Genomic DNA, 13,636 nt, shown 5'->3' on the forward strand with positions numbered 1-13,636 from the left:
TATGCAAAAGAAAACATTCTAAATTACTAATGTTTTAAGTTACAGGTAGTAATTTAAACTTACAGTGGTATAAAAATCTATGTTAAAGTACAAAATGGGTRCTTAAGATCCTCTACTGACATCAACACTGTGTTCATTTATTAACAAGCCTTCCTTAAAATAAAGTATGAAATTTGATGTTGTTTTATTGGTGACATAGCTGTTTAACTTCTTCCACAAGATTCTTCAGTGATTCATACAGATTAAAACAGTCTTTGACAAACCACTGCATACATGAGTAGAGCAAAAATAGTGGTTGACAGAGAGAGGAAATTAAAACAAGCAAAGCAAAGTGAAAGATGTAGATAAATGAAATGAAAGCAGAAATGAGACAAGAGTCTTTTTCACTTCCTTGAAAAATATTTCCTGTTGCCAGCATTTGCAATGATCTTATTGGCATTCATTATAATGGAGGAAAGACTTGTTCATTGCTAAATATTACTTTAAGAACTGAACTAAAGGAAGCCTATTGACATTTTTACCTGAAGGCACAGTGAGTATAACAATGCAGCTTTGAGGGCTCTTTAAAGTCAAATAAAGGAGCTTGTCACATATCTTGTTTCCTGGAATCATTAAGTTGGCAGCATTCTTCCCTCTAACAATAACAGACGAGCTACTGGAGTCAATTTCATAATAAAAATACTTAAAGCAGGCAGTTTTCCTTTACTTTTAGCTTGAATTCTAATTTACTTACTTACAGACTGAAAAAAAAAAACAATTTAGGTATTTATACAACTGTGAAATATGCTCTTCACTATCAATGCACTAGGTCATTTGGCTTAGACATGCACAATACTTCCCTTTAATACTGATCCAAGTACATGTTGTTCTGGAAAGAGTTCAATAGCAGCATTTTCATCTAGAGCCAGAATGCACTTGTTTTCCATTTCTATTGTCTTCTGCACTTTATCTTAAGTGGGGAAATGTATATTAGTTGCAGCATATTTAACTTAATTTTATTTAGTTTTACAGGTGCACTAATGCATTTGGATAATCTTTAAAGAAAACAGCTGTAGGAAATGTAATTATCTTCAGTATTATTTCTCCAGATAATTTGTAGAACAAAGCTCAGTGAAGACAGAATTTTCAAGATGGAAGTTTTAATCTTTACTAGCAATCTAAATGGGATCTCAGATCCACAGTCTTCAGTTTTACATCCCAAACAAATGCTATATATCATAGATCACTCAGATCTAAATGACACTGCCTAGACAATCTACTGCTCAYCTATTATGAAATCAACAATTAAAGAGTACTAATCCCAGCAAGTGCTTGGCTACCATTTTGCACTCAATACAAAAATGCAGCACAATCCTCTTGCAGTCCTGTATGGAGACACTGAATTGTGGGCTGCCTTCCTTGGAAGGAATAAGTCACCATGAAACCTGACAGACAATATTCAAAGGAAYCAATAAGCGCAACTGAAACCCCCAGCTTCTTGCTAGCAACAGGCATCTATGAGATCCTGTGAAACAGAGCCACRTAACTCAAAGTCATGGTTCTCCATTTGGTACTGAAATAATTTTCTTACAGATGGAGAAGCAGAGAGCTCTTAAGCAGTGACACATATCCTGGCTTCACAAGAATATGATTTGTAAATGGTAGCACATCACTGCAATTTACACAGCCTTGCATTTAGTTTCTAAAGAATGTAGCTTGAGGAAGAATTTTTAAAAAAATTCATGTACTAGCAAACCAGTCTGATTCTCCTGCAAATAAACACAATGCTGAAACTTTTACTGTGACTTTCTATCTGTGAATGAGCTTTCTCCTCCAAGGCCTTTTAAACTAACAGTGGAAGGAATCCACATAAAGCCTTTGCATGCACAGTTTCAGTTTAACAACTGTGAGAGGCAAACGTTCATGCTCATTCAAAAAGCAAGAAAACTCATTGCATGATGTAGAAATTATGCCCTTTGAAGCCACAAGTTTCAAAATGTAAAACTCTCTCCCATAAAACAAACATCTTTATATTAACAACTATTTTGTGTGACTCCAACACATCAAAGTCCAAGTCTGAAACTTACTATGAAAACTATTTCATAACATCTTATTTGCCCTTTTTAACACAAAATTCCACAGAAGAGTCTGGCTGGAAAGCACTGCATCATTGAAACATCCACAGTGACTGAGAATAGAGTTAGACACAGCAGCTTCAGTTAGCAAAAAATCAGTATTCCTACATGAGAAATACCAAATATTTTGATTTTTTCCACAGAGGAGATAATTAGGCTCCTGAATTAGACATTCATAGCTCAACACAAGCCATGCATTCCTTCCCATGAGAGGCCAAAGAACACAGTTCCAAATAGAGATATATTAATTCACTGCTTCTGTACTGACATATTTAGAAGCAGTGAAGTTTAATTACTGGAATGACCTGCTGCTTAGCCTATCCACAGTACTGTGTACCTGTACCTGTACAGGTACCCCTCATGACAGCATCTRAAGTTTCATTTCCCTCATCTGGTAGGATTTTCAAAGCTTCAAAGGCTTCTTTACACCTCCCATCCCTTGAAACTCCTTCTAAGCAACCTGGTTTTCAGGAAGCACTTTTTTAGACCATGCTCCTTTAAATAATTAATAATTAATATATGCTGAATAGAGGAATTATAAACAAGCCTTTAAAAATTTACCTAAACAGAAAAACCTCTGATTATTAAAGTCTTTTATTCATAGCAAAACTACAAGTCTTTCCTAGGTTAGTTTGGCAAACATTGATAACCTTTTGCAACACAATACTTTGACTACATTGTCCTTAGGATCCCGGGGCACTAACTATATTCAAAAGACTTTCTGTCATTCTGCTCCATTCGTAAAAACTAAAAGCATTTCCTCGTCCACAGGACTTACAGAATATGTTCAAATAAGTTAAAGTTCTATAAAACTTGATGCATTCCAATAGTTTTATAGTTTTTAACTAGCTGTATACCTGTTAAATATATGCAGCAGACTAGTTCTTAAATATTTGATAGCCCAAATTACRCTACTGTTTGTTCCAGCCAAACTTCTACTAGAAAGTAACAATAAGCAAAATAGAGTTTCATGAATGATCATAAAATTATAATGTTCCAGCATGTAAAAGAAAATTAAAAGTATGCAGAGATATCTTTCATTCCTTTTCTAGTAAAAATTATTAAAAGGCTTCATGCACTTTAAATCAGTCTATTTTAATTTGTGTTACAATTCCTTGTATTGCTCTGCACAAATCCAYTTGAGTACAGCAAGAGGGGATTCAAATTTACAAGAAAAAGCATCTCTTTCATATAATAAAACAGCTTTTTCCTAAGTTTCCAAGACAGGCAATATTTTCCTTCTTTCATTATTAATTCCCCAAAGATATCTGTGGACCATTACCCTCCTACAAACCATTGAATAAGTTCCTCCATTACAAARGAAACAGGAAAAGCAGCAGGAGACAGTACCAATGATATTCTGTCCATGATAAAGCTGTTATTTCCATTCCTTCTATAGCATAACCAGTCAGTCTAAAACTGTCAGGGAGCTGGAGTGAAAACATAACAGTGGATGTGAAAATGAAAAATAAATGTTGATGTCTTGTGAGCTAAGAATCTGGATAAAAGCAAACCCAAAAGTATCAGCAAAGTTGTGGCTTTATCATCAAGATTCCTATAAGGAAAACCTCAGCTGGAGATAAGCCACCTACACTTCATCCTCTGTACCAAACATTTGGACAAGGATTCTGTCTCTTCCCAAAACAATGTCCTTCCTATAATCACATATGAGAAAAACAGCAAAAAACAAACCAAAGCAAGAGCAACCAAACTCAGGTAAAATTAAATGCCTTACTGTATAAATGCCAGACAAAACTGAACTGGTGCTATCAGGCATCCCAGTCCCACTACCCAGAGCAAGGAATTTAATGATTTTGGAACTAGAAAAGGCAAGGGCATCACAGCAGGGTGCTGTCAGAGACTGGATGTTGCCTGTCTCTAAAGCTCTTGGAATGGCAGTGCCTGTGTCTKGTGGGAGGGGCAGCCGGGCTTGGTTAAAGGTGAGGTGCCCCCAGAGCCACCCCAAGTCCTGGCTCAGCTGTCAGCCCTGGGCTCTGGGTGGTGGGCTGGACTCTGGGGGTCATTCTGGGGCTTAAAGGGCAGAGCATCTGTGCCACCTGTGGTGATGAGCCCCCCTGGCCCAGTGCGAAGCTGTCATCAGGGGCTGAAGGGCTTGGAGCTCCAGGCACACTGGGGCTGGAAGGGCCTACCGGGGCCATGGCAGCAAGGCCCCCAATGTCGCTGCTCCCACATCTTTCTGAGCTGGAAAAGCCAGGTAGTGGGTTTGGGTAATTAACTGGGGGTAGGGTTAGGGTTACACCTTGGTTAGGGTTGAGAAATCTAAAGGGCCCAGAGCTCCAGGAGCAGTGGCACTGGAAAGAGCCTGTCGAGACAGATTTGACAAAGCCCCAACATTGCTGCTCCCACACCYTTCTGATCTGGACAATGAAGACTTTAGAACATAACTGAGATCCACCATGAACAACTTACCAATTACCACATTTTCCAAAATAGTTTACCACTAGTGTTTTAGAAAAACCCTGGCATTTCTCAGAAGYAGTTTTCCTGATGCTTTCATCATACAGCCTAGTTATAGGTTAAGGGCTAATTTCTGCAATTATTCAGGATATAATCCTATTTTCTGAATAAATACACTATTCCTTCTAAGTTTGAAGAACTTCGTCCAGCATTCTTTGAAATCTCTGGCTACTGTAAGCTTTCACATTTCTAACATGCATTTTGTCAATACTTTTTAATTGAAAATATAGTAATTCTCAGCTCAACATCCAATAACGATCACATTTTSTTACTTTTTTAGAAGCTGGCATGTGAAAAATAACCTAGAGAAACCATTTGCTAAAACAAGTTTTTGCTTCCAGAATAATCTACTATTGTCAATCTGTCTACATTACCAATTATGCATTACAAAATGGAAAGCCATCCAACTTTTCAGATCAGTWATCTTTCTTTTGAAAAAATCATACAAAGAAAATGGCTTCATTTATTGAGKTTTTCCCAATTAAATGTCCCTCTCAAAACCAATGGCTCAAATTGTTCACAAATACTTCAAATATGATGTGTCAGAAAACTTGGTTTTGACATGATTTGTACAAGAACAGTGTTTACAGTTATCAGGTGATAACATTTTACTGTGACCTTAAGCAAAGCCTTGAACTGGAAGCTTGCCAGCTGCAGTATTTCTTTCAGAACACAGCAGTCAGAAAATGCTCCATGGTGTGATTGTCATTTGTGGTACTTTGCAACCCTTACCCAGCATCTTCACTGACAGCAGAGACAGAATGAACTTCAGTGTTTCAATGTGTGTACTTTTCCTGCCTCCTGCACAAGAAACAAGGCTGCTGTTTCCACCTACCCAGGGCACTCCATCATCTACATGGAAAGATCATAAGGGAAATCTATATTATTAATTCAATTCAATAGTTAAGTTTTGCATTAAAATAACAATGCTAGATATATTAAACTCAATGATGGTGAGCTACATAGTGCGAGATAAACACACTGATAACTGATCACACAGGAACTGCAACTGTAACAAAGGGAGCTTGTTTGCTTTTCCTGTCAAATTATACGGTCTAAGGCTACATAATTGTATTTAGTAGGTAGGCACTGTTAGTGTAAAACTCTGTTAATGTAGCTATGGGAGCCAAATTCCTAAAATGAACAATAAGCTTTTTAAAAGAAGTTGTGGCTTTAGAGACCATGTGGCTTCTTATGAAATTTGTGTGCATCTACACTGCCTGTGTGTAGAACAGAGAAGTGTCTCTGGGTTTCATTTCATGCACTCTACTGGGCTCTATCCTGCCACGGCAAACCTGCTMCTCTTACATATTTTGTCTAAGATTTAAACTCATTTGTGTTTGTACACATTCCACCTTTAAGACCCCAACTCCAAACTACCTGTATTGGAGCCAAGAGCAATTACTTTGTCTCTCGCTATGGGCACAAGAGATTTGCCCACATTGAAGAGAAAGCACAAATTCTCTATAAGCAAGGAAKAATGGACAGAAGACTTTTTTCTTTCCTCTAATATCTTAAGGGTTTGATTTCTCTTAAGTCTTGCTGGGTTTTGTTATGTATTTTATTGGTTTTCAGAGGCATTCAAGAGAAAACATGGGAAAAAATCAATCTCAATTGTTAAAAACATCTCAAGCATTTTTAAAAATTGGACCAAGTTAGAGCTATCTGTTTATRTAAAGTCCAGAAAGTTCCATTTTGATCACGTAATGTAGACACGGCCAATTTGTGGTTCTTGAGCCACATGTAACCTTCAGGCAGTTCAAGTGAAGCTCTAATCACGCAACGAACACATGCCTGCCCTGAACTGCTGAATAATCCAAACCTACAGTCCATAGGTATCACCCAGGGATATAGTGYTCATCTCTTTCATCAGACAGGAAAATATCTGCAAAGCTCCAACATCCTCAGGCACAATAAAAGTATTTTCATAATGTTACTTTGTAACATTGATAACTATCACCTTCTGCAATACTTTCCTCTTTAAAGTATTTGTTTTCATTATTTATAATACCACTGTAATTCCATCAGGTTACTTGAGGACATGGATCACTCTTAAATTCTTGTCTCAGTCTCAACACATTGCCTGACTACCAAACATGGCATTTCTCACTTCTGAAATTCTCCTAAAAGAACAAAGAAGGCGGTGTCTCCTCTACATCACTTAGATTTTTCCCTACTTCTCAAATCTTTCTGGTGCTAACTTAGCACAAGTAAGTGTACTAAGGTACACCACATACCAGAAAGACTCACTGTACATTCAGTCATCTATAAACTACCTTTGAATGCCTGTTCATCCCRAACACAGAAAATTTCTCATTTTTTAAAGCACTGTGTTAAGCTACACAGACATGAAAGAGATCAAAATTTGTACACTCAAAATTATCAAAATATATTTTAGAAAAAGAATGGGGTTATCTTCCCTGTAATTTTGGGAGAAAAAGAAATAAGCATTTCTTTGAGAAAKGTATACATCAGTATGGCAGTTAAATATTTTAAGTCATAAGATTAGWCTTATGGCTATTTTATCATTATTCCTTAATATGTCAACAAACATATATATGGCCATAGTTAAGAAATTAACAGCTGCCATTGCAATTTATTTGAGTTTCATTTAAAAAATTAGTATTGAAACGCTCTGTATTACTTATATCTCTTCATACCACCAGATTCTTGCATAGAGAAATATACATATGCTTGGAAAAATTRCATAATTTTTCACATTCCATTTCAGATTAACCTTCTTTCCAAACCGTTGTAACTACAATAAAGGCTTCCTGCTTTTTCCAGCAGATGTCACTGCAAGGCAGGTGCAGAAAAGGCACAGATGTTGAAAGAACTGCAAAGTGCAGCATAAGCTGCACAAGTTTCCTTGCCCAYACAAAAAGGCACTTTATGAATAATTTAAATTCAGGATAACTTTTACAAGGTAACTTTAGTTTAACTTCTACAACAGCTATAAATTCCAATTTTAAAGTTTTATTTTCAGCTGTCTCATCCTTTCTATTTCYTTTTAGGACATACACTCCATTTATCTTACTATTCTACTAGGCATGATCCTCTGTGATTTCAGACTACTGTGATTTATTTTTTTTAAGAGCCCTTTTAAATATTCAAGGAGAATCTGAAGCTGGGAGAYTATTAACCCACTCACTTTATCAAATCTGGGATGTAATAATATACTCTGGGTAAGCAGTCTTGCAATAGCATTTATCAACAAACTACTTACCCCTCCTGGTCCATTCCCCCCCCACCCCATATTCAGTGTATTCTAGTAGGGAGATATCACATTGTTTAATTGAGCACGTCCTCAGTTCCACTTTAAAAACAAGTACATRAAAATACTTCAATCACTTCAACCTCCCTGTTTTCACTTTTTTTCAAGAATATTTTCTTTTGTAAAGGCAAAGGTGATAATTCAGATAAAATTAAACTAAAGGAAGAAAACACATTTATAGAAATAGAAAAGGAAAACTATGATTACTAGTGATTTCACAAGGTCACAAGCATTCTTGCTTTCAAATCTCAGACTAGAACAGAGCCTTTAGCAAGGGAAATAATTTAAAATGCATTCTTAAAGTGAAAAAAAAWTTGATCAGCAGATATTAATTTGAGGAACAAATACATGTAGTAATTTTTACACAGATCCTTCCACAATGGAACTCCACAAGCTTCACACAAATATGCATTGAACGGTTACATTCTGTTCTATGCAAAGGACAGTTTTTCCTAAATTGGCTGCCAGGGCTCCATCCAACTCCCACAATACTTAGTGGAATTTTTCAAATTAATTCCCTGGGAGGTAACTGATCCCCTATTGAGCTACTTCTAAGAAAAAAGTTGTCTGTAAGCAATGGAGCAAACAGAATTCTACAAATTTGGACTTTAACTCTCAACCTCTTGCTGGCAGTGGTAAAGGTAATATAGCCAATGGCTGGTTTCAATCTTCAAGCAAGCTATTACTGAGCCTCTTACTGTTATTAAACTTATAGGAAACAACCATGGCTTATGTAGCTTTGGGCTTCAATGCAGTGAATTTAGRACTGCTCCACCAGTTTAAAGAGATACAGCCTGATCTCTGGTTTTCTTAAGTGAAAATAAAGATGATAAAAACAGCACAATTTCTAACAGCTTTGAAAAAGGCTGAGAAAATAAAGGCGAAAAAAGCTAAGAACCAAAGCACTGTGGGTAGAACACATAGTGCCTGACTTGGGGGAAAGTGTTTCTACTGGGATATTTCATTTCATAACAGATGGGAAAAACAGAAGTAGAACCTTTAGTTTCATAAAAGCATTTGCTCAAGAACCAGATCTACTTAGAACATTCAGAATAAAAGAATTAATCTTCAGAAGGAATTCATCTTTACATATATTTAACCAGTCTTGTAGATCTATGGGAGAAAACCATCTCATATGTCTCATGAGTTTAATTCCCTAGTCACAATTCACATGAGTTAATATGCTTTAAGGATACTTCTGGACATTTTCACTAAAGATTACTAACAGTGTACTCAGCTATATGTGATTATACCAACTTGCTTCATCAGGTGACTGCGCTGGACTCTTAAAATGTGATTAATGTGAAAGYTAAGTTTAATTTCTAATTTATTTCACAAGTTCTAATTTTGTAGAATTTCCCCAAAGRGAAAAGTTTAAAGTTTCCTTAGAGATTAATTGAGACGTTGCATAGTTTCTTTCTTCAAAATGCAGACCAACAAGAATTTCCTAACTAAATAATTCATCTTATTGAAGAAAGAGTGCAAAGATGGTTTAACTGATGCACTGAAAATTTCAATAGTTCTGCTTTTAAAGATATGCCTTTATGAAAAAAAGAACTAAGTTTTAGCCAAATGCATTTTAGAAAGGAAAATATTCATACTCTGCTAACCATCAAATACAACAAAGACATTTGAAGTCATAATTCAATCTGCWGTGACTGGATGCAGCTCCACTAACCACAACAGGTTAATTATTTCACTGATATTGCTTCAGAGACCTGTGTTTGCCACAATGACAAACAGCTGTTTACCATTAACAAGATTCAATTTGACAAGTGGCTTTATTATTTTTTAATTATTCACTTTAATCTTTTGCAAATTTTAATCATTTTCAATAACAATGAAATTATACTTGACAAGAACCTCCTTTGGGAAAAGATTCTGGAAAAACAACATTTCCYTCAGGCTACTGATGTTCATGGTGCTTTTCAAGCTACCCCATCAGTTTAGGTGATGTAACAAACTATGCCTAACGTTAGCTTGATAGACTGAAACACAAAAATCAGCCTCTTCTATTTCTGTTTGCACAARTAGTACAAACAGAAGCTTCCACAACACTAGCTAAGGTAACAGGAAATAATTTTAAGTAACATAAGCAAGTACTGAGGAACTGGCATTCTTGATACCCTTCTAAAGAGAATAAATGGGAAAAAAACATTAAATATGGAGCAGCATGAGCAATAATTGAACCTATTTCCATTCCAGTCTAAAGAATTTTATATCACACCTAGGAATCTGAAAATATGACTTAGTCATTATTTCTGTGTGAATCTTCAAACTCTTTTCATTAGAAGAAAAAAAAATACACATTTTCCAGCTTCCACARTCAGAAGCTAAGGAAGTCAGTCACAGAAAATTCTTGCTATGGTTTTCTTCTCTTTTTGTTCATTACAGTATTTGGGTGATACTACTTAACCACCAGAATTTGAAAGTCAGTATATTACTGACAGAACATTACATTCTGTGAAATATTTTGTATTGTAATATTTTCTGAGGTACGGAGCTATTCCAGCAGTGTAGGAATCATTCCTACWCCTTTTGTTAAGTCATACCAGTCTCACATCAGTAAGATCAGTCATCAAAGACTGGAGTGGGATCTACAAAGGGCAACTCATTCCATAAGCCTTAAACATTTTAAAACATCAGTAGACAGCTTCAAGGCAGCTTGAAAATAGAAATGCAAAACCACAGACAATGAAGTGAAAATTCATACAAGTTTAGAATAATTAATCTAATTATGGGATCATGACAAGGGAAGACATGTCAATGTTTCAACATGACTATGTTCCAAGGTACTTGATTTAGGAAAGACAAATGCTGAAGGCATAGGATCCCTCCCAAAGGCAGAGACTAAAATTATTATATTATTCAAAGACAATTGCTCTTACCAGTAGTTGGATTGGCTGTCTCTCCAAAGTTTCAAAAATACCTCCCCATCTAAAACACAAGAGATGTGCATAAATATGGATAAGATACACAGTTATTCTGATATACAACTCAAAAATACCTGTAGAATCATTCACATTCCCATTAGGAAATTTATTTATGAAGTTTTGTTACAATAAAGCCTGGTGTTCAGAATGTGCAATATGTCGCCTAAGTSTAATACAGCATTTATACTTACTCAAAGAATCTCCACAAATACTAAAATCCTGCCCTAAAACATGTACATGCCAGCTACTCACTTTGAACTGTCCTTATTTGATTAATAGACAATAAGACCACATCTTCAAATCCATCTCCCATAAAAAACTGCTATGTTAAAAACATGGCTAATTTGTCAATTTTAAATAAAAATTTTCATTCCAATAATAGAGTAAAACCTACCCCAAAAAGATCAACTAAATATCTTATTTACATTGTATGCAGGGAATTATTGTAAGAAGACACAATTATTTTACTTTGTGAGTTATAGTAATTGGGAATTTTAAACATTAGTCCACCAAAACCCAATGCATATATATTTTTAAAAATAACAATGAAATAATCTTYCTTTTTAGAAGCTGTAATAACGTATGTTCTCCTTTAAAAGAAGTTAATCTGGCCCACTAAATAATGAAAGGGGAAAAAAAGGGAACATTCTTCCCCAGGCAGAGAGCAAAAAGCCTAACAAGAAAAATTAATGAAGCTGAAAATTATCTGAACACTCACTGTGCTGGTTTTTCAGTTTCATATTAGAAATGGAGTGAAGACAATGCTGGACAATATTTGATTTCTCCAGGAACAGATGACTACTCCCTCCAAATTATCACATCTGAAAGGAGAAATACAGCCATTCTTGAAGATCAGCTGCCATCTAGCGAATGGTGAGAAAACTGTTTAAAACATTACTTTTTTTTTTTGTCGATTTAAACTAAATTCTTGGTGGAATCTTTTTTGCCATTTTGTCACTGTAAATTTTGRGGTCTGTAATTATTCAGGAGCATGGCTACTAAAAAAGTACGCATTCCAAAGCAGAGCAATGTCACTCAGCAAAAATATATAAATATATATATGATCCCACRGTTTGTTCAAGAAACCAATCCTCTGCACTTTCAATAGGACATATTAGTTTTTTGGGAGCTCCRCTTTATTGTACTAAAAAGAACTGAACTATCAGTGACTTAAAGTAAAATAATCAGTACTGTAACAATAAACTAAAGTAAGAACTAAAAGAAGTTTATGTTAAAATTCACTAAATGTGCTGATTAAGCAACAATAGTAACATTTTTATGCTGGACAGCAACTTTTGTTACTTTGTTACTTAAGATTAGGTTTGCAGGTGTTTTAAGATTTTAACATATGTTACAATAAGTCTGTCAGAAGGAAAGACTACGTATGAATATAAACAACAGAACTCATTGCAAATACACAATTTTCCATACTTTTCTTTCCTTTTTGTTTCTAAGACCAAGCAGAGAGTCTACCACTTACAGTTTGAAACTCTGAAACACAAATCTGCTATTTTAAACAGAGTATGTTTTTTGTTTAATYGAGTATGTACTTGAGGGCACTAGTGTTTATGAGAACCTTTGATGGAAAGAAATAAAACAAGAGAAKGTGTTTATAAGACATTGGCTTGAAAATACATTTGCCTTCTTGGAATGAAAGCTCCTTATACTCTTTTGTCTGTACATTCTCTGGACAGACATTAGTATGTCCCACACCAAATACCTAATAAGTCTACATATTCCATATAAGCATATTTCACATAAACATTTCCATACCCGTGCAGTACAAAACCTTGTCTTAATTATGTCTTAATTACTTGTATTAGCAGCTTCTTGAGTCAGTGATGTGGCTCCCCATGTGTTTTTTCAACCAGCGCCCACAGTTGACTCAATTTTGACTGCTGGTGACAAAGGAGCAGAGGGAAGTGCTGGGAGGGCCATGGGAATGGGGAAGGCAATGTTTGGGAACACGTTTAGGAAGCACCAGACTGACAAGTGGGGGGCACTGAGGAGACAAAAAGTGGGCCAAGAAATGAGGGTGGTAAACAAGCCTTGCCATGACAAGCTCTGTGGAGAACAGGCCAGTTGGCAATGAAAAAGGGGGTCAAGTGCATTTTGTCTGTGGGATGAGGGTGTAAAGTCCCCAGGACACAGCTTTTACCTTACAGGCAGTGCTTTGTCAGCCCTTCAAAAGGGAAGGTCCAGGGCGACAGCTGAGGCAGGACACGAGGAGCTGGTGGACATCAAGAACGGTGGCTGGTTCTGGGCCTCTCAATTCAGAAAGGATATTGAGGTGCTGGAGTGTGTCCAGAGAAGGACAACAAAGCTGGTGAAGGGTCTGGAGCACAAGTCCTAGGAGCAGTGGCTGAGGCCGCTGGGGTTGTTTAGCCTTGAGAAAAGAAGGCTCAGACAGGACCTCATCACTCTCTGCAGCTTCCTTAAAGGAGGTTTTTGCCAGCTGGGGCATGGCCTCTTCTCCCAAACAACCAGTGACAGGGCGAGAGGATGTCGTCTCAAGCTGCACCAGGGGAGGTTTAGGTTGAGCATTACGAAGGATTTCTTCACAGGAAGGGTGATTAGACATTGGAATTAACTGCCCACAGAGGTGGTGGAGATGTTTAGGGAGAGACTGGACCTGGCACTCRGTGCCATGGTMAGGTTGACAAGACGGTGCTGGAAGACAGGCTGTGCTCGATAACCTCACACCTCCATCCCTACCGACTCAGCGATGGCGCGGCGGCTGAGGCGACCTCCGAGGCGGGGCCTAGTGCGCGTGCCCGGCTGTGGCGCATGCGCGGGGCCGCCTGTCAGTCAGCGCAGCGCGCGGGGTTCCCGCTCCG

At 36.9% G+C, this 13,636-nt stretch overlaps 1 long non-coding RNA gene across 1 annotated transcript; it reads right to left on the reverse strand.

Moving 5' to 3' along the window:
• Positions 1–10,748: 10,748 nt before the first annotated feature.
• On the reverse strand, positions 10,749–13,489 carry LOC130575820 (uncharacterized). Its single transcript, XR_008965601.1, has 3 exons — positions 12,958–13,489; positions 11,518–11,620; positions 10,749–10,803 (listed from the first exon to the last, which is right to left on the reverse strand). It is a non-coding gene; the product is annotated as an uncharacterized LOC130575820 (long non-coding RNA).
• Between the last annotated feature and the right edge of the window lie 147 nt (positions 13,490–13,636).

This window comes from Malurus melanocephalus, unplaced genomic scaffold, assembly GCF_030028575.1.
Source record: "Malurus melanocephalus ecotype Western Australia unplaced genomic scaffold, MMel_1.1 scaffold_116, whole genome shotgun sequence".
Classification (NCBI taxonomy): Eukaryota; Metazoa; Chordata; class Aves; order Passeriformes; family Maluridae; genus Malurus; species Malurus melanocephalus.